General features: G+C 39.0%; 1 pseudogene; it reads left to right on the top strand.

The window, feature by feature from the left end:
- Window positions 1-565: 565 nt before the first annotated feature.
- On the top strand, window positions 566-920 carry LOC106000284 (annotated as a pseudogene).
- The last annotated feature ends 22,266 nt before the right edge of the window (window positions 921-23,186 follow it).

Genomic DNA, 23,186 nt, shown 5'->3' with positions numbered 1-23,186 from the left:
GCTCAAGTGGTAGAGCGCTAGCCTTGAGCTGAAGAGCTGAGGGACAGCACCCAGGCCCAGAGTTCAGGCCCCACGACCGGACCCAAAAAAAAAAAACTTAATTACTAAGAGCAGGAATGGTTATATACTAATAGCAAATTTCCAAAAGGCCTCTCCCATTTGACTCACCTAGAATGTGCTATTCCTCCAGCAACAAGTCCTAACTACACAAGTGAAATGTCTATGAAAGAAGCTTGCTGGAAATTCCGTTCCTGAGACATTATTGGGGACTGGTCATGTGGAAACCATTGCCTAACACTTTACAAAATATCAGATTCCTAGTAGGAAACCACAGTATAGCCACATGGTTTGTAAAATGGCCTGAGTACAAATGAAGTGTCTTTTAATTTCTAGTCAGTTTTGAGGGGAATATTCTCAAGTCTAAGTTGATACCCATCCAGACATTTACTTTTCTATAAGACATTGCAAAGTAGAGCTGTTAAGGCTGTGGTGTTAACTCTTTTCTGAACAGATTAGAAATTAGGAGGCTTCTTTATTTTTGGTGCTGCTGCAGGCTTCTGCCATCATGGTTAACATTCTTAAAACCCACTGTACTTTTTGTAAGAAGTGTGGCAAGCACCAACTTCACAAAGTAACACAGTACAAGAAGGGCAAGGATTCTCTGTATGCCCAGGGAAAGCGTCGTTATGACAGGAAGCAGAGTGGCTATGGCGGTCAGACTAAGCCAATTTTCTGGAAAAAAGCTAAAACTACAAAGAAGATTGTGCTGAGACTTGAATGTTGAGCCCAACTGTAGATCTAAGAGAATGCTAGCTATTAAGATATGCAAGCATTTTGAATTGGGTGGAGATAGAAAGAGAAAGGGGCAAGTGATCCAGTTTAAAGCTCCTACTTTTGTCATGAAGACAATAAAATTGTGAAGTCAAATTAAAAAAAAGAAATTAGGAGGCTTGAGATCTTATCCCAGGATGAATCACATTTGTGCAAAAATTTTGTGCAGTGAGTCATTCTGACCTGTTCTGCAAATGGACAGACTGTAAAAGTCAAATTCCAAAATGTTCACTGAGGCTATGCTCCCTTACTCTTAGTTTGCATAACTTCCCACAGAACTTTGTAACTAAAGCATTATCCTAACACCAATACCAGCTGAAGACAGAAGTATATAGTCTTATCTTTCATCAACTTTCTCAAAAATCTGCAAAAAGATTAGAAGAGAATCTATCAAGGCAACTCAGTTGGACCATTCCCACATGGCTTGTACTGCATCTATGCAAAGTTGATTGAAAAATCAGTGTTTACTCAATGCAATATACCACTGTTTAAAGAAATTCATGTGATAAATTCAGCGTTCACTTATGATTTTAAAACCTCTCAGGAAACTATGGATAGAGAAGTCCTTTCTCAAGTTAAGAGTCTCTACAAGAAAAGCTAGAGTGGAATATTTGGGTCAGAGAATAATCTGAGACAGTGCCCCACCTTTTCTTTCTCTTTTCTATTGGTGGGCAGAAATCTTTCTGGAAATAAATACTCTACACCCACCTCTCAAGAGTGCATGTAAGGAGGGATTTCACACTGGTTCCGATGTCTGCCATCTTTATCTACTGAGTGACACCCAGTGACATTTTGGAGACCCTGATGACTGCTTGGATCTAAAGCTCTGTCCTTTGCTGCCTGCTGAGTGTGAAACTTGCACTCCAAACTTCTTGAGTGTATTTGCAGAAGGAAGATCAGGTGGAACTCCCCATCTCTCCTGCATCATTTCAACCCTCCTCACCAGTTTCCCAGACTTATCTGCTGCAACATTTCACGTTTTCTGCACTAGGAATGACCAGATGTGGACTGTGCCTGACAGACAGAACACTTTCCTCTTCCGTGCTGACCTGTAGCTGCTTCCAAACTCAGAGGTTCTCTCTTCCCCATGCAATGTGGACAGTGCCTTGCCTTGAGTTTAACCCCAGTACCACAGACACATACTCAAAAATGAATTACACTGAAGACAATAGAATACTTAAGTGCCAAAGAAATTATATACAGGATGTGTATGCTGAAAATTCCAAAGTACTGATGAAGTATAAGAAGACCTAAACACATGGAATTTAAATGTATTTGGTTTCTCAATTTGAAAACCATATAATAGAGTTTCTCCTATTCCTTCCTGTAATATTTTCAGGGAGTCTGCTTTGACTTCGAGGTCTTTGATTCATTTGGAGTTGATTCTGGTGCAGGGTAATACATAAGGATCTACATTTGGTTTTCTACAATGTTTAACCAATTTTGCCAGCACCATTTACTGAAAAGGCTGTCTTTCGTCCCTTCTATTTCTTTAACTCCCTTGTCAAAGATTAGGTGGCTATAGATCTGTGGGTTCATTTCTGGGTCTTCAGTCCTGTTCCATTGGTCCTCAGGTCTGTTCTTGTCCCAGAACCTTGGCACATGCTGAAATGTTCTTAATAGAGACCCAGAAACACAACAAATCAAAGAAAGGTTGGACAAATGGGATTGCATGAAACTGCAGAGCTTCTGCGTGGCAAAAGACATAGCAAGCAAGATTAACAGAAAGCCCACGGACTGGGAGAAGATCTTCACTAGCCATACAATGGACATATTGTATCTAAATATATACTTAGAACTCAAAATATACTTAGAACACAAGTATCTAAAATATACTTAGAACTCAAAAACCTAAATCCCCCAACAACAAATCCTCAAAGACACAATTGCCCAATAAATGAGTGGGCTGAAGACTTAAAGAGAAACTTCTCTGAAGAAGAAATAAGAACAGCCAATAGACACATGAAGAAATGCTCAACTTCTCTAGCCATAAAAGAAATGCAAATCAAGACATTGAGATTCCACCTCACCGCAGTCAGAATGTCTATAATCAAGAAATCTAATAACAACAGATTCTGGAGGGGATGTGGCCCAAAGGGAACCCTACTGCATTGTTGGTGGGAGTGTAAACTTGTTCAACAATTTTGGAAAGCAGTAAGGAAGTTCCTCCAAAGACTCCACATTGAGTTCCCCTGTGACCCAGCAATACCACTTTTGGGCATTTACTGAAATGATCACAAACAAGGTCATGCCAAAGTTACCAGCACAACCATGTTTATCACAGCATTATTCACCGTAGCTAAGATATGGAACCAACCCCAATGCCCCCCAGTAGATGATGAATGGATCAGGAAAATATGTGTGTGTGTGTGTGTGTGTGTGTGTGTGTGTATAAACACAATGGAATTCTATGCCTCCATCAGAAAGAATAACATTGCCCCATTCATTAGGAAATGCAAAGACTTGGAATCAATTATATTAAGTGAAGTAGGCCTGGCCCAAAGAAACATAGGTCCCATGGTTTCCACTGTTTGCAATGACTGGTACATGTCTACAGTAAGCAGAGAAGGTCAAAGGCTATGTACATGTGACCATATGAGATGATGTTAATCAAAATGTACACCAAGACAGAGACACAAGGGTTTTTTCTTGCTTGCTATTGTTTTTAATGTTCTTATAATGCACTATGTGATTCTTTGGTTTCTTTTGTAAGTTCTTCCCCACAATATAACTCCTGTTTTTACTGTATCTGATTCTGTTGTTCTGCATCTTGTATATACATTTTTGTAATTTGGGGAGGGGAAGGGGTATAGTGGAATACTTAAATGAGGATGCAGGTTGACCCATTGTCACATTGAGATATACAGGACGCTATGTTGAAAATGAACTTTACAATGTCGGGGGAGGGAGGAGTTGGGGAGGTGGGAGGGGGAAAATCAAAGGAGGAGGTAACAATGCTCGATAGAAAATGTACTCATTACCTTACTCATGTAACTGTAACCCCTCTGTACAGTTTCTTTACAATAAAAAAATATAAAGAAAACCATATAATAAAGATGAAAATTATTCCCAATTTGACCTACAGTTTTCATGTAATTCCCCTTCAAAACCAAATAAGATTAGGCAGATCAAATACCTATATGCAAAAATATGTACCTCTACCTTAGGTTGGAGTTGATTACGAAAAACTAATTCTAAATAAGTAGGGATCAAAATAAATTCTATTTTATTATAAAAATGTTAACATGAAACTTATTAAAATCTGTTTAATTGGAGAAAAGAAATGAGGATTAAGATTGAATAATATCAGTGAGATCAAAGGAGGAGATTCTTAGAACAGAAACATAAAGGCTCAATGTCTCTGTGCCTCCGATCATGTAAGTGATATTTATCAAAATGAGCTCTAGGAAATGGAAAGAGGAGATTTTTCTCCATTTCTTCTTGTCTTGATTGTACCTATTTCTCTCTCTGGGGAAGAAGGCTGTACAAAAAAAAGGCAGAGAGAAAGATGAACAAATGTAGGAGTAGTACTCATTAAATACTATGTTGATAATAAGCTATACAACTTGTGGACAGAGACAAGAAGGGAAATCTGGGAAAGAAAAAAGGAAGGGGTGATATTGTACACAAAGAAATGTACTCATTACCTGACTTGTGAAATGGTAACCACTCTCTCTATCACCTTTATACTAACAATAAACTCATCAGTTTTAAAAAGAAGGAATAATATAAGCCAAGTGTCCGTGGCTCACTTCTTTAATCTTTGCTACTCAAGAAGCAGAAATTTGGAAAATTGAGGTTCCCACCAAAGCCTGAGCAGAAGTCTACAATATTCCATCTCTTTTTTTAAAAAATCCCCCAAAAAGCAAGGCTGAAAATACTGCTCAAGTGGAAGATCCCAGCCAAGGGAAAAAGATGCCCTTAAGTCTATAAGCCTACTGCCAAAAAAAAGGAGGAATGAGAAGGAAATGGAAAGAAAGAATACTATGAAGTTAATTTGATCAAAGTGCATTACAATTCATGTATACATGTAGAAGGTACAATTGAACAATTCATTTATACTAATAAAAGAATTTTAAGTTAAGAACATATATTCTATTAGAAGAGTCAAAGTGAGTTATAATTAAAACTATAATTTCTTAAACTTTAACTTATTAAACTATAAAACTGCAATATTTTTAGAAGAAAACAGTAGAAAAAGTCTTTAGGACTAAGTGCAGAATTTTTACACAAGTCACCAAAATACAACATATGAACACAAAACTTGAACAATTAATTAGGCATTGAAGTAAGGAGGTTGAGTCTAAGTAACTTTTTTAAAAATGTTATTTTGTTGTATAGGTAATGTACAGAGGGGTTACAGTTACACAAGTAATGTAATGAGTACATTTCTTGTGGAACATTGTTACCCACCCCTTTGTTTTTCTCTCACTATCCCTCTCCCCAGCCTCTAACCACCCCCAAGTTGTAAGAAACTTCTTACAGCCATCCTGGTACCTCTTGCTAGGTGGAGGGAACTCTCCAGCCACTGCTGAAAAGCCTAGAGGTGAGAAAGGCTATTTGTTGAATATAGATGCCCAGCTTAAAGGTAAGCTAGGAAGGCTCTGCTTCAGAGAAATGCAGATATCATGGCCTTAGAAAAGCTTTGCATATGATTTTTTTCTGTCTGAAAAATTTCTCTCGTTAAGTAAATTGAAAGACCAGCTCCAGAATAAGAAAATATTTTCACATCTCACAGAGGACTTGTAAAGACATTTAACATCACTGGCCATGACGGATAAAGTCATTTTAACAAGGTATCACCACAAATCTATCCAAATGACTACATGGGGAGAATATCAAATACTGAGAAAGATGTGATGAACCTCATCTCTCATTCATTGCTAGTGGGAATGCACAAATGGTACAAATAGTCTGGAAATGTCTGACAGTTTCTTTTCTTTTCAATTCTTGTATTCGTTTTCTTTCTGTCTTTCTGGCTAGCATGATACTAGTTCTCTAATATGTCCAAGTGAGAACATTACAGAGATGGTCAACATGCTAGGGTTGCCAGGTAACTGTAACTCTGTGGCAAGAATGATTATGATAAAGAAGCTACACATGCAGGAAAATAGCATAGAATTATGTACACAAATCCAGATAGGAGTGCATGAATTCTAAATAAGCACTGTAGATTGTACCAATGTCATTCTCTTGGTTTTGATATTGTATTCTATTTATATAAGATATGACCTTTGGGGAAAACTAGGTGATAGCTACATGAGATCCCTCTGTAATACATATTTTTTGTAATTCTCCCCAAATAAATTCATTATAATAAAGTATGGTAAGTATACAAAGTAAGTGAGGGAAATATGAAGTATGTACAGTAAGGTAAGTATGAAGTTATATGTATATATATACATATAATTTAGAATTCATAAATCAGTGTATTATGAAATTGAACATCTTCAATATGGAAAATAGGCAAAATACAAGAGAGCCTAATGTTAACATGAAATGGTTAATGAAAATGAATATATATGAGTTCATCATAATGTCATAAGCTACTTTTACAAGCCTTTCTATTTCTCTGTGTGTCCCTCTGTGTCTCTGTGTTTCTCTTCTCTGTCTCTCTATTTGTTTCTCTCTCTTTGCCTTTCTCTACTCTTTTCTCCTCACCCTTGAACTAAAGGTTTTCCAAGTGTTTTAGCCAGTTTCATTTACATAATCTCTCCTTTCTAAATCAACTGATTTGAGAATATTTTTCTCAATATAACCAATAAACTTCTAACTGCCATACCCCTATCAGTGACTCACTGGGAGGGGACTGAAAAACTGACAGAGAAATGCACTCACATCCTCAAGTATTTTGCTTAGAAAGGGACACTTGGGTTGCTAATTGTCACTTGGTTTTATTATAGGCTCTCCAAGCCTCAAGAACCTCAGTCAAGAGTGCACTTGGAGTTTTTGTACATCCACAAGGCATTTTTCTATCTTTTGAGTTCTTGGGGAGCAAGTGGAGCAGGCACCTGGAGGTGTCTAGTGCTAGGAGGACTAGCAGCTTCTCTGGAAGCACCGTCTCACCCTTCTCTGTCCCCAAGGAGGAACAAGAACACAACTGAAGAGCAGCTCTGAGCTGTGATCTGGACCAAGTGGGTAGAGCCTGAACAGGAGGCCTGGGACCCAACTCAACCCTGCAAAGAGCACAGGGCTGACAGGCTTGCAGGAGGCCACCAGGCTGTGTGCAGACACCTTGTGAGCAGCAGGAATGTGAGCAGATGACTTGCAGGTGGCATGCATGCAGCTGGCTAGTCAGGTGTGCAAACAGCAAACAGCATTCATCCTTGTGGACAACCAGCCTGCTATTAGGAGTCAAGAGGCCGGAGAGCAGGCAGATGTGTGACAGTCAGGGAAGAATGAGAAGGGCTGGTGGTGCAATGTGAGTGTGTGTGTGTGTGTGTGTGAGGGGGGGGGGAGTTTGTGTGTGGTGGAGGCTTGGTGTTTGTGTGGAGAGTGTGGGTGTGGTGGAGGGAAGTTGTGTGAATGCCTATGGTACAGGGGTATGGGGGGAGAGAGGAGTGTGTGTGTGTGTGTGTGTGTGTACGTGTGAAGAAGAGTGTGTATGCCTGTCTGCAGTGGGAGTGTGGGTATATGTGCCTACATGTGTGTTGTGGAGGGGTGTGAATGTGTGTGTGTGTGTATGTGTGTGTGTGTGATGGATTAGAATGAAAATCTAGGCACTTTTTTCTAGGATACATGATCATTGCTTCGTACTTGCCTTATTATATGCCTAATAAGATTTTAGACATGGGGTTGACATACTGGGGATTTCAACTCAGGACCTCATGCTTGCCATGCAGACACTCTACCACTTGAGCTACACCTGATGCCATTGACTGAATTTTTTAGGCAGTTGAAATCTGGGTATGATGGTATCCACCTGTCATTCCAGCTACTTTTGAGGCAGAGACAGGTGGGTATTTGAGCCCAGCAGTTCATGACCAGACTGGGCAACATAGTGAGACTGCATTTCACAAGAATGAAGAAAGAAATAGGCATTTGATAAGGAGTTTTTGAATACCTCTATTGATGTAGCTATGTAAAGATCATTTAAGAAGGCTTATGGCTCTTTGAATAAATTCCACATTATTGAAGTTTGTTTTGATGGTACAGGAATGTGAACACTGGGACTTGTACTTGCCAGGTTGATGCTATTAATACTCAGCCAGGCTCCAGCCCTGTGTTGTACTGGTTATTTGGGGGGCATGGGACACTATTTTTGAGATAGGTTCCACATTTTGCCTGGGTGTGGACTTGGGCATGATGTACCCATGTTAGTCTTATAAATATTGGTAGGAAAACGTGTACAACACCACATTAGCACTTTCTTGAGGAGGGATTTTCCAAACTTTTCTGCCTCAGTTGACATGGAACTGTGAGCCTCCATTTTAGCCTCTCATTTTGCTAGAATTACAAAGGTGAGCCACAAGTGCCTGGCATTGTATAGTTCTACTGTTTTCTTTCTTTCTTTCTTTCTTTCTTTCTTTCTTTCTTTCTTTCTTTCTTTCTTTCACTCTTTCTTTCTTTCTTTCTTTCACTCTTTCTTTCTCTCTTTCTTTTCTTTTCTTTCTTTCTTTCTTTTTTTAATTGTGAAAATACTGTACAGAGGGGTTACAATTACATGGGCAAATAATGAGTACATTTCTTATCAAGCATTTTAGCCTCCTCCTTTGTTTCCCCTTCCCATCCTTCCCCCCACAACCCAATCCTCCTCCCCCTCCCCCCCAAAGTTGTAAAGTTCGTTTTCAACATAACGACTTGTACATCTCATGGTTGCAATGGATTCAAATGCTTCTTTCTCTTTCTTTCTTTCTTTCTCTTTCTTTCTTTCTTTCTCTTTCTCTCTCTTTCTTCTTTCTTCCTTTCTTTCTTTTTGGTAGGTCATGGAGATTGAACTGATGGCCTGGGCACTGTCCTTGAGTTTTTGTTTCTTTGCTAAAGGATACCTTTCACCACTTTGAGCAAGAGTTGCACTTCTGATATTTTGGGGATTTGTTGTAGATAAGACTCTCACAGACTTTCCTGCCCAGGCTGGCTTCAAACTGAGATCCTCTAATCTTAGCCTTCTGAGTAGCTAGGATTTCAGGAGTGAACCACCGGTGCTTGGCTGTTGTTGTTTTCTTAATGCAACCGCATGGCTCTTCTGTTTTCTGAAAGAGAAAGGTGTATGCAACATGCAAACTTCAGAGCCAACTTACTAGCAATTTTTACAAAGGTGCTTATTGTTTGGTCTCTTTTTGTGGCTATCAAGAAAATCAGATAAAAAATTTTAAAAAAGATTTTAAAAAACCATGTAATTGTAACCCCTCTGTACAGTATATTCACAATTAAAAAAAAGAAAATAAGAGCCAGGCACTAGTGGCCCATGCCTACAATTCTAGGTACAGGGGAGGCTATGAACTGAGGATCAATTCGAATACAAGCTAGGTGCAAAAGTCTCTGAGATTCTTATCTCCAAATAAAGAGCAAATGGTTGTAAATAGAGCCATAGTTCAAGTTGCAGAGTGTCACACTTGAGGAAAAAACTAAGGAACAGAACCCTCCCCCTGAGTTCAAGCCCCAGACTTGGCAAGAAAAACAAACAAGAACAAAAAAAGACACGGAGTTAGACAAAACGGTGTGATATTTAGCTAAAAATAATTAAAATAATTTAATTAAAAATGATGATAAACTCTGTAGGTTATTTTAAAAACCTAATAGCTGAGCACAAGGGGTCACTGCTCTAATCCTAGCTACTCAAGAGGCTGAGATCTGAAGATCACCATTCAAAGCTACCTATGTAGGAAAGCTGATGAGACCTTTATCATCAATTATTCACCAAAAAGTCACTGGTAGAGATGTGTGTCATGTTGGAGAGTGCTTACCTTGAATAAAGGAGTTCAGAGACAGCATCCAGGACCTTAGTTCAAGCCTCAGTATTGGCATAAAAATACAAACCATGACGGATCTGATTTTACTTTTATTTGTCATTCATATTAAGTACTACACAAGTATAATATTTTCATTACTTCAAAGAATTTTCCCAAATCAACATAATGACAGCAATTTTCTGGAGTGGGGGGAGAAACTGCTGTTTTCTCAAAACTGTCCACACTCACTTAGGAGCCAATGGCTCATGCCTGTAATTCTATTTACAGGCAGAATTGCAGTTCTAAGCCAGACCAGGCAGGAAAGTTCCCGACACTCCATCTACAATTAACCACCAGAAAACCGGAAGTGGAGATGTTGCTCAAATTGGCACAGTGCTAGCATTGAGGGTAAAAGCTCAGGGATAGCACCCAGTCCCTGAGTTCAAGCCCCAGTTCTGACAATAAAAAACATCACAACAAAGAAGGCAGATAAAAATTGCAACAAAACAGATCATTCTGGGAGCTGCTCCCTTGGCTGCTCACATTCAGTCTGCAGGGCAAACTGTCTAACTGGGATGTGCTGATCCCAAGTAATCAATTTAGAAGTTGTCACTAGGATGATCATATGAGCATGTACTGAGCATGCCATTCACAGTCATATGGTAGCTAATAAGGAAAACAGCTTTCAGAGACTGAGATTTTAAAAGGAATTTACATTTCTGTTTTGATAGAATAATACTGAAAGTGTCCACATAAATCTTCTACCTAGGATGATTATTTGAAGTGTATTTTCATGGATATTTGTCTTCAAGCTCCAGAATCAGGTCTCAGAACTCTTTATATTCTTGAGGACATAAAGATCAGTAATAGATATCTAATAAATATTTTTGATTAAATGATTCACAAAACAGTCCCTTGTTATAATAAACCAATTGTTACTATTGTGTAATTCCTCCCTTCATGTATTCTTCTTGATTGGTTTTGAAAGGAAAAAAATGAGGAAACATGGTACTGAATTCAGCCAGGACTCTTCTCCTCAAATGAAAACAACACTTAACTGTCTTTATCCATTTTGGATGACAGTGTGCTAGTGAAATTTTGGATTTAATATGTATATTTATTTTTATTTTGCCATTTCTGGGGCTTGAACTCAAAGCCTGAGAACTGTCCCTGAGCTTCTTTTGCTCAAGGCTAGCACTCTACCACTTGAGCCACAATGCCACTTCCACCTTTTTCTGTTTATGTGGTACTGAGGAATCGAACCCAAGGCTTCATGCATACTAGGCAAGCATTTTGCCACTAAGCCACATTCCTAGCCCCATATATATTTTTAGAACAAGTAATCAATCCCATAAGCATGGAAATGCTGTTCATAGATCAGTACTTGAGGCCTCTGTTGTATTTTTCATATTGAATGTGACAGCACTATGGTAAGTGTTGTTCTGATTGTTATAACAGCATTAGTATGAACTATAATATATATATATATATATACATATATTAGATACTCAGAATGTTACAATACCCTTGGTTCTCCCCTGTAAAATTTGTATTTGTGACTGTCACTTTTCAAATTATAATAACACTTATAACAAAATCTATTCTCAAGCTGGATGCCGGCGGCTCATGCCTGTAATCCTAGCTACTCAGGAGGCTGAGATCCGAGAATAAAGGTTCAAAGCTAGCCTGGGCAAAAATGTCCATGAGATTATTGTCTCCAATTAGCCACCAGAAAACCAGAAGTGGCACTGTGGCTCAAGTGGTAGAGCATTAGACTTGAGGTGAAGAGCTGAGGGACAGTGCCCGGGCTCAGAGCTCAAGACGCACAACCCACAAAAAAACAAAAAGCAAGACACACAAAATCTATTCTCAACGTATGTTTTAAAATTTATGTTGTTTATTAAAATTAACACAAAATGTACTCTTACAGGGATTTCACTACATACATACATTATGTACTCATTATGTCCATTTCATTCATCCCACCTATCTCTGTCCAGCCAGCCTACACGTTCCCTAGTAATCTCTCTTTGAATATACACTCAGGAGTGCTGGAAGACACTACACTTTGTTTAAAATCTTTTAATTAACACATACAAAATTCAAACTCTAAACAGTTTACAAACATTATATAATTTTGTTGACAGTTTAAATATAAAACCTCACCATCGCTCATGGCTGACACTCCTCCATTTGAACCATACATCCAGATTGCCTTTTTAATGTTTGCTTTAGAGATGAAGTCTAGTAAAGCTTTTCTGCCCAGGCTGGCCTCAAACCACAATTCTCCAGATATCAGCCTCCTCAGTAGCAAGAGTTTCAAGAGAGAGCCACCATGGTGCACATATCAATTATATGACAAATTTTAAAATTTGAACTCATGAACACTAGTGTTAGCTACAATAATATTGTAAGAAACACACACACATGAACAAGGATACAGGATTAAATATTTAAAAGTTCAATGTTTACATTTATCCCCAATATATGTTATCTGATGAGCATGACCACTTTACCCTGAAACTGTTCCCAAAGATTACACTCTGAATTCTCAAGGAAAGTGTGAATTCTTACTAAAAGGCTTTGTTTCCATGTGAGGTACAAGATTCCCCAACACTCTCACACATAATTTGACACTTTTTCAGTGTGATAGACTGTTTTCTGTTACAGGTCAGGGAAGTCTGATACTGCAAGCCTGCCCCACAGTGCTCACTTGTAAAGGGCTTTCCCCAGGATGAATTTTTAGGTGTCTTCTAAGATGGCAGTGCTCCATTAAGAATTTCTAACAGCAAGGACACACATGTGGTCTATCCAGTCTGAGGTTTCATGTGTTCAAGACGACCATATTTGACCTATAGGCTTTCCCACAATGAACACACGTCAAAAGTAGTTCTCTCCATGTTTATTTTAAGATCTCTCAAGATAGGACAGATGTCTAAATATGTTTACATAGTGGCTACATAAAGTATTTTTCAGTCTTATGTGGCTTATGTTTGTTAAAGAATGCAACACTTGAATGTTTTAGCACACACATTGCAAGAAAGTGTAATTTTCTCTAGTGTGTATTAGCTTATGTCTAGTAAGATGAGCACACCTATGAAAAGCTTTGCTACATTCATTGCATTCATATTGTTTTTGTTCAGAATTAATTACTTTGTGTTGCCTCAGAAGACAACTATTTCTAAAGGTTTTCTTACACTCATGGCATTCATCAGATTTTTCCCCTGTTTGAATTGTGGAATGTCTCGTAAGGTTATACCTTGAGCTGAAGCATTTTCCACAAGTATTGCATATATGTTGCTTGTTACCAGTATGGATTCTGAGATACAACTGCAAAGCTGTGGGACACAGGAATGCATTGTCATACTGACTGCATTTAAGTAATTCCATTCTAGTATAGGATTTGTTATATTTTGTAAGTTGTATGAATAAATGGAAGAGTTCAGCACAGTCCCTGCATTCATAATAATTTGTTCCTATCTGTTTTCTCTTCTGCTCAGATACAAAAGAGTTCATAACAGAAAGATTTGTATCTCCACTGTGCTCTTCGGATTCTTCTTCATTATGAACTCTAGTACGTGGTGAACCATGGGAGGATTCTCTAGGATCAAACCTCAGAGTCATCCCATGAATGGCGTTCCCATCCTCTTCTGAGCAATTGTAGCTTCTGTGTACAGGGCTGCACCAATCAAGTTACATTCAGGAGGATTGTGTCCATGTGTTAACTCCTCCTTGATGTTCAGTGTTTCTGGTTGCAAACTATTTTGAGTAACTTGTGCTTGTTGAAATGTAAGGAGAGTAGTCCTCCTTGAACAAAAACCTGGAGAAATTTCTCTGTCCAGTCTCTCCCTTACTTCTTTACTCTGGATAAGCATAATGGGTTGGCTGAAGTAAAATAGTATATGAGACAAGTTCTCACAGTTCTTCAACCTGACAACCATGCACATGTTTGGGTGTTCTGAACTCAATACAATCTGCTTCTCCTTGGTGAAAGCTAGAGCCACATGGTGAAAACCTGTTGAATTGTGTAAGTTAAAGTGCAATGTTTCTCCCTTGGTTACAATTACCTGTTGTATATTACCAGGTGGTTCAGCAGACAGACAGAATGCAGTGGGTGGAGTGGAGCCTGCCATTTTTAAGGTCAGAAAGGAAGTACACTCACACAGCTGCTAGGACAACTAGGACAATGATACTGTTTGCTTCAATGGTCCATTCAGACAAAGCCCCAAATGCAGAAAGCCAGAGGTCATCAAGGGTTCAGCTCAGGCTGCTGCTTGTATACTTTCCAGGGTGCTTGCCTTTGGGAAAAAGAAAGAGGCTCTCAGCACATGTGCAGTTGTAACATGTTGTGAGTACAATTTTTTGAGTGAGCGTGCACCCCCAAATATAAAGATGTGCCTCCCATCATAGGCGCAAGAGCAGAAAGCATTTAAGATTATTTGGGTCTAGTTTTTAAAATTCTTAGTCCACACTCTCAATTCAAGTACTCCTCTGAAGGTGACAGGAACAATGAGTGCTAGATAAAGAGAAAAAAATGAAAAGAACATTTTTCCTGAAGCCCGAGTGCCTCTGTTTCTGGGCATCATGACTACAAAGGGAAGGCTGAGCAAGAGGGCATTTCCAGACAGAAGATGGAGACAGACACTCACCCTTTATTCCTCTGAAATCTCTGCCTTCTGTTACTGTGAAATCTTCCCAATCCAGTTGAATGTTCCCTTTGGCCAATGAGCTGTTGAGGAGAGAAGAGAACTCCTCAGCTACATTTATCCCAAAACCAGTATCATCAGAGTTGGCAAATGTGTGAAACATGGGGTACCAAATGTCTGTACACTTTGCCACCACTGCAGAGGGAGCAAGTTCTCAAATACTCTTGGGAATTTACAAGGCCTACTGGTGTTTAATACACCTGTGAATGAACAGATCAAAGCTAGGACAATACCACTAAAATAAACATGAAGTGCAAAACAAGAACCCCAAATCATTCCTTTCATATTGAAGCTAATAGTGCTGTTAAGTTGCAACTTCAAGAGTTAACTTGGAGCCTGTGGGTCACAACAATAATCCTACCTAATAAGGAGACTGAGATCTGAAGTTGGAAGATGGAAGGCAGCCTGTCCAACAAAGGCTGAGAGAGTCTTATTTCCAAGTAACCAGAAAGAAGTTGAATGTGGAAGTGTGGTTCAAAATATAGAGAGGCAGTCTTTGAGGAAACAAAGCAAGTGTGAGCTCAAGGCTCTGATTTCAACACACACACACACACACACACACACACAAATGAGCTTTGAGTAAAAAAAAGCAAGTGTAAGCTCAAGGCTCTGAGCTCAAGTTCAGACACAAATATCAACAAAAGGTTAGAGAATAATTGCATATGCAATTAATTATGTATAAAGAACTACTGGAAGGATGATACCTGTAGCATACATGTTGTGTCAGATAAAAGAATGCAAAAATTAAACCTACCAAAACCTATTTGGAAAAAAAAGATGGAAATTTTTATCCTTAATGTAATGTTGATTTATGAACTTAGCCAGTAGATTTGTATTTTAAAATGAATGATAACAAAACAGATAAAGTGGTGTGAAACAAAAGAGGAAGGAATCTCAGTAGGGTAGGAAATAAAAATACCAGGAATTTTTCCAAATGCTAGTTGGAATTGAATTCAGGAATAGAAGAGGATCGGTTTTCATCCCTCAAAGACAGCAAACATGATTTGACCTTTGTCCTTATCCTGTTCACTGGCCCTGAGCCCCAGGGAGGAAGAAGATTCCTTGCTGAACAAGGGAGCTGAGGGAGAAGTACATGGTGGCTAAGGGACAGGAGGTAGCAGCACATGGCAAATCAGCTGGTACATGTCATATGCTCATGTGCATTCCTCTTCCTTTTCCTCTCAGAAGAATGCTATCTGTGTTCATGCCACCTATATTGAGATGGGGGTTTCTACATCTTGTCAAGGCTCTTGGGTGTTTTATGTTTGGTGTTGTATGCCAGTACTTGGTAGCTGTGTTTGAACTCAGGGCTTAGCACTTTATGTCATCACTCACCAGTGCCCAGCAACAAGTCCTGCTATTTGATGGTTAATTAGAGATGGACTGTTTCAGACTTTTTTCTCCCTGTGGCTCCATTCTCCAGGTCTCATCCTGGTGAGTGTAGAGGATTACAGATGATAGTCACTGGCACCTGGTTGATAGGTGTGAATTACCCTTTTTCTTCAAAACCTCATCCTCAACTTTGATTTTTTGTGATATTGAAAGCTGTAACTTACCATATAGGCACTCAGTAACTACTGTTTCTTCCAGATAGATCTATGATACCAAAGCTTTCCACATGCTTCAATCCCTCCTTTACTCTACCTAGTTGTAATCATGGTATACAATCCAAGATTGCCTCCATTACTTTTTATATCCATGCATTTTTCTTTCTAGATTTGTTTTGTGTGTGCTGGTAATGATGTTTGAATATGTGACCTAGGTGCTATCTCTAAGCTTGTGTTTTTTAATTTTTTATCTGGTCCTGGGGCTTGAACTCAGGTCCTGGGCACTGTCTTTGAGCCTCTCTGTGCTCAAAGCATGTGCTCTACCACTTGAGCCACAGCACCACTTCAGGCTTTTTCTGTTTATGTGGCACTGAGGAATCGAACCCAGGGCTTCATGCATTCTAAGCAATCACTCTACAACTAAACCACATCCCTAGCCCCTATCTCTAAGCTTTTGGTTCAAGGGTACTGTTCTACCATTTGAGCCACAGCTCAACTGCTGGCCTTTTGCTGGTTAATTGGAGGTAAGTGTGTCATGGACTCTCCTGCTTGAACTGGTTTCTAACTGTGATACTAAGACTTGTTGAGTAAATAGGATTACAGGCCTCAGCCACCAAAATGCAACCTACATATTAATTTTAATTATTTTCAACGAGAAAGTTTCATATCAAACATTTAACAGGTATTCATTAAAATCACTAATATAGAATATCAGCATTATTTATGTCTGACAAGCTATAAAAACCCATATATGTTGTATGTTGGGACTACTAATAATTTAAATATCTCTGTAATTTCTCCCTTTTGCCACCAGGTGCCGACCTTGGCCTCCCACAGCCACTGTGGCATCATGATGCTGGTGCTGCAGGTTCCGCTGACACTGTCATAACCGGGTGTGTACCTTCACCATTGCTGCGGGCACAGTCCACAGTTGCTGTAGACACCACCACCAGCCAAACTAGGTGGACCCACTGTACTGCCACTGATATGGCTTGCAGCTGCAGGCAGCTGCCCCCAGGGCTGCTCACCTCCTCCCACCACCACTGCTGCAGCTTAGCAATGCCGCTGAAGCCCATGGCAGCTAACCATCCCAAGTTCCACCTGGTCCTCCGTGTACCCAGCCTCCCCATGCTGCATAGCAAGACCCTTCATCTGTTTCAGATGCCACCCCACACCTGGCCCTGCCAACACCCAGACCCACTGACTGAGAACCCACTAATACCTTCCTGGCCACCACAACACAGGCTCTGTGGTCCAGCTCACCACCACCTACTGAATTTTCCATTGAGCCAACTTGCCGTTGGTTCCATTTTGACTGAGTACAAGAGGCCCATCCTGTTAACCCTAAGGTTCAACTTTACAGCCAAACCCAGATCATCTCACAAGTCACAACTATATGGGATCTCTACCCCAGAAACACAACCTCCCTCTCCAAGCAAAGAAAAGGAGAGCTAAATAGGAAACACTTACCCACTAAGTTCTATACATCCACACAATACTGGGTTGGTTCCTGCCTTTAAGACCTGTGTACCAGGGCTGAGAAGTTGGCTCAGTGGTAGAGTGCTTGTCTTGCATGCTTGAGGCCCTGGGTTCGATTCCTCAGCACCACATAAGCAGAAAAAAAAATTAAAAAGACCTGTGTACCTCAGGAGGGAGATTGGACAGCTCAGGCCGCCAGCACCTGATAATAAACAGGAACTCTTAGGAGACTCCAACAACTGGGAGAAAAAAACCCAACCCACCTGGTTTTGCCAAGAACACTCCTCGGAGGGAGCATGAGAAGTCTGGGATACTTAGCCCTTGACTGAAGGCAGGAATTGCCTGTGATATCCAGCAGACAGATGAGAACCCTACATGGGCCAGACTAACAGGCCTTTCCCATAACAGAACTGAGACCAGTTAAAGACTCTCTCGGCCAACCCAGATCCAAGAGCAAGCCTCATAAATTGACCCAGGAACAAACCCAGAACCAAGCAAAGACAGCCACCTATTGACCAAAGCAGAGTTTGGGATTTGTCTCCAATAATCCCTGAATCCCAATGTGAAAATCACACCAAAAAAAATCACAAGATTCATAATGAGTCAAGATAGCAAACCACATTCAAAGGCCAGTAGCCACCAAGCGAAGAATGCCAGTGAAAATGGAAAAGAAGTGAGAAATAAAAGCTGCATCCAAGAGCTGTTCAAGGCCATGACTCAATATTTAAAGCAAAAAAATACATCAGAAATTTAAAGAGCAAAGAAATGAATTATCAAAAGAAACACAGGATATAAAATAGGAGATGCACTCAAAATGAGATGCAGTACACACCTCACTAAGAGATGAAATTAATATTCTGAAAAACACCATAGAAATCATACATGGCTCAATTTCTTCCATGCAAACCACAATGTAAGCCATAGTTAACAGAGTGTATGAAATAGTATTTAGAATATCAGATACAGAAGACAGAATGCAGCAGCTGCAAAAAAAGTCACAGATTTGGGGAAATAAAACTTTAATTATACTAAAAGGAAGTCCAAGAACAAGCATAGAGTACTAAGAAATTTAACCTTCATATAATTGGGGTGGAGGAAGGTGAAGAATACCAGAGCAAGGGAATGCAGCACCTATTTAGTAAGATTATCAATGAAAATTTCCTCCATCTTAAAAAGAACATCATACAGAACACCTAACAAACAAGATACCAGGAGAAACACTTCTAGGCATATTATAGTAAAAATAACAGATATGAATAATAAAGAAACAACCTTCCATGCAACAAAAACAAAGAAGGGACTATACTATAATTGGAAAAAAAGCAGAATCATTGCAGATCTTTCCACACAGACACTGAATGCAAGGAAACCCTGGGAAAGTACTATCTGAGCCCAATAACTGAACCAGTAACTTCCAGCCTGGACTGATATACCCAGCAAGGCTAGCATTCACATTCAATGGAGAAACTAAAACTTTTACTAATAAAGAAATGCTAAACGGATTAATTAACCCTAAGCCAGAATTTCAAAGAATATTAAGAGGGGGAATATAACCTGAAGAAAACAATCAGCATCAGGGATCGACATCAGACAGATATCACTAGAAGTCCAACATAGTAAGCACAGGAGGAAAGGAAATAAGAAAAATGGAGGAAATCAGGAACATGACGGGAAACACAATGCATCTCCCTATAATAACTATAAATATTAATGGGCTCAATTCACCAATCAAAAGAAAAAGAACTGCAGATCAGATCAGAAAACAAGACCCATCCATTTGTGCCTTCAAGAGATGAATCTCACAGCCGAAGATATAAGCAAACACCAAGTGAAGGGATGGAGGAAGATCTACCATGCAAATACTCCCAGCAAGAAAGCAGGAGTTGCCATCCTGATATCTGACAAAATAAACTTTCCATTAAAATCAATACAAAAAGATAAAATAGGATATTACATATTAATACAGGGAACAATCAAAGCAGATGATATCACATTATCAATTTATACTGTACAAACATTGGTGCACCCAAATAGGTTAAATAAATATCTCAGATTTACAGAATAAAATAGGTCCAAACACAATAATACTAGGAGACTTTAATATTCCACTTTCATAAAAGGACAGGTCAACCAACCAGTGGACTGACAAAGAAGCCTCCAAATTAAATGATGCCATATCTCAAGCATAATTAATGGACATCTACTGAGTTTTCCACCCTACAACAACCAAGTACATGTTTTTCTCTGTAGCTCATGGAACTTTTTCCAAAATAGATCATATCTTAGTTCATACAAGGAATTTACACAAATAAAAGAGAATTGACATAATCCCCCATATTTTATCTGCCCATGTTGTAATCAAGCTAGTTCTCAATAACAAAGAATACCGTAGAAATTGCTCAAATACATGGAAATTGAGCAGAAGAAATTAAAATGTTTCTACAATTCAAAGAAAATGAATACACATTACAAAGAAACCCGTGGGACATGGCAAAAGCAGTCCTGAGGGGCAAATTTATTGCTTTCAGTGCACACATCAAGAAAATAGAGACAGACAAAGTAAATAATCTCATGTTGCAACAAAAACTGCTAGAAAGCATGAAAAAATTGAACCTAAAGTTCCTATATGGAGTGAGATAACCAAAATAAGAGCTGAAATTAACGAGATAGAGACTAAGGAAACTATAAATAAAATTAATAAAACAAAAGGCTGTTTTTTTGAAAAAATACAGTAAAATTGATGGAACTCTGGAAAGATTAACTACAAAAAGAAAAGAGGAAACCCAAATCAATAAAATCAGGGATGCTATGGGAAAAAGTACAACCAATACCCAAGACATCCAAACAATTATAAAGAATTATTTCCAGAATCTATGCTCACTAAAGAAAGAAAACCTAGCAGAAATGGATGACTTTTTATTTACAAATTGCCCAAGCTGATCCAAAAAGAAATAAAACAAATAAGCCAATGTCTTACAATGAGATAGAGGAAACAATCAGAAGTCTTCCAACAAGAAAAAGCCCATGACCAGTTGGATTCACTACAAAATTCTATAAGACCTTTAAAGAGGAACTAATAACCATACTCCTCAGAATCTTCCAAGAAATTGAAACAGAGGGAACTATCCCAAACTCTTTCTATGAAGCCAGTATCAAATTCATCATCAAACCAGGCAAGGACCCAACAAAAAAGAGAACTAAAGGCCAATCTCCTTGATGAACACAGATGGAAAGCTTCCCAATAAAATTTTAGCTAACAGAATCCAGAAACATATAAAAAAATTATACATTACAACCAAGTAGGTTTCATCCCAGAGATGCAGGGATGGTTTAACATACATAAATCAACAGATCCAAGGTCAAGAACCATATGATTATCTCCATTGATGTGGAAAAGACTTTTTGATAAAATACAATATTCATTCATGTAAAAATCTCTGGACAAAATAGGAATAGAAGGAACATTACTTAAAACAGGAAAAGCCATATACAACAGACCAATAGCCAATAGTAAACTTAATGGGGGAAAACTACAATCAATTCTAAAATCAGGAAAAGGCAGGGATGCCCACTTATACCACTCCTCTTCAATAAAGTTCTGGAATCCTTAGCCAGAGGAATAAGGCAAAAAAAGACATTAAAAGGATGTGCATACAGAAGGAAGAAGTTAAACTATCCCTTTTGCAGATGATATGATATTATACCTCAATGATCCCCAAAACTCCACCCCCAAACTCTTAGAATTTATAAACCACTTCAGCAAAGTAGCAGGATACAAAATTAACCCACCCAAATCAGTTGCCTTTCTGTACACCAACAATGTACAAGCAGAAAGGGAAATGAATGAAACAACACCATTGACAATATCTTCAAAGAATGAATTATTTAGGAATTAACCTAGACAAAGATGTTAAGGAACTATTTAATGAAAACTATAAAAACACCAGGAAATGGAAAGAGCTTCCATGTTCTTGGATAGGCAGACTTAATATAGGGAAAATGGCCATACTTCCAAATTTGATATAAAAAATCAATGCAATTACCATTAAAATCCCAATGACATTCATTACTGAAATACAGAAAACAGTCCAAAAATTCATATGGAACAACAAAAGACCTAGAATAGCCAAAACATTTCTAGGCAAAAAAGACAACACAGGAGGGATCTTGATGCTGGACTTCAAACTCTAGTATAGAGCCGTAATAACAAAAACAGTTTGGTACTGGCACAAAAACAGACCCAAAGACCAATGGAATAGAAGATCCAGAAATAAAACCACACACTTACAGTCAGCTGATATTTGACAAAGGAGCCAAAAACATACATTGGAGAAGCATAGCCTCTTCAACTACTTATGGTGTAAAAATGGTCCTGCCACATGCAGAAAATTAAAAGTGGACCCCAGCCTGTCACCATACAGTAACATCAACTCAAAATGGATTAAAGACCATACATCAAACCTGAAACTACTGCAGGACAGAGTAGGAGAGACACTCGAACTTATGGGCACAGACATGATTTTCCTGAACAGAGTCCCAGGTTCACAACAAATTGGAGAGAGACTCTATAAATGGGACTACCTTAAAATAAAAAGTTTTCACACAGCTAAAGATATTGCAACCAAACTAGAAAGACAGCCAACTAATTTGGGGAAAATATTTACCAGCAATATATCAGACAAAGGCCTGATATCAAGTATACACAGGGAATTCAAGAAACTAATCCCTCCCAAACCTAACAAACCAATTACTAAATGGGCAAGGGAACTAAAGAGAGACTTCTCAGAAAAGAGATGAAAATGGCAAACACATGAGGAAATCTTCACCATCCCTGCTTGTAAAGGAAATGCAAATAAAAACAACCCTGGCCTGCATCCCAAAATGATCCAATGAAAAATGCTGGAGGGGATGCAGAGAAAGAGGAACCTTATTGCACTGCTGGTGGTAATGTACACTAATACAACCACTTTGGAAAGCAGTCTGGAGGTTCCTCAGGAAGCTAAATATAGACCTCCCCTATGACCCAGCCATACCACATGTAGGCATCTATCCTGAACAACAGGAGCAGGATACAAGGATACATGCACCTCCATGTTCATTACAGCACTGTTAACAATAGCCAAGATATGGAATCAACCCAGATGCCTCACTACAAATAAATGTACATATAACCCGATGTGGAAGACATAACTGTATTGTCAAAGTTCATTGAATTCATAAACTTTATAGGCCATGAAAAAGACAATTTCCTCCATGAAGGTTAGAACGTGTTTGTGACTTTAACTAAGTATCACTATCTCACAATACTGTGAAATTTATGTAATCACTTAATCACAATTAAAAAATTGCTATATAAAAGGTCAAAGGAACTTGAACTGCAGGGCTCAGCTCCACTGTGGGGAAAGTTGTTCTTCCTAGGAGAAGGGAGGAGACTGTATTCACTGGGTACACAGATCCAGAGCCTGCCCTACCCGCACTGTAACACAGGCAGCAGACCCAGCTGCAGGTGGGTAAAAGAAAACTATTGGAAACTTGATACATATAAATCCTGAGACTGGTTCTGGCTGGACTGTGTGAGTGTCTCAGGAGCTAGCCCATCAGGGAAAAGCTACTGATTGCAACCCAAAACCTAGTTCCCTCACACCAACTCCAAGAGAGAGGAAACAGCCACCTCTCTTTGTCCTCCCCCTGAACTTGCTTGGGAGGAGGGTCATAAAGTCCCTGGTAAGGCA

The sequence above is a fragment of the Dipodomys ordii genome, unplaced genomic scaffold (assembly GCF_000151885.1).
Source record: "Dipodomys ordii isolate 6190 unplaced genomic scaffold, Dord_2.0 Scaffold215, whole genome shotgun sequence".
NCBI classification, from domain to species: domain Eukaryota; kingdom Metazoa; phylum Chordata; class Mammalia; order Rodentia; family Heteromyidae; genus Dipodomys; species Dipodomys ordii.
The sequence above is the reverse complement of the archived record's forward strand: the minus strand, read 5'-3'. Positions and strand labels throughout refer to the sequence as shown.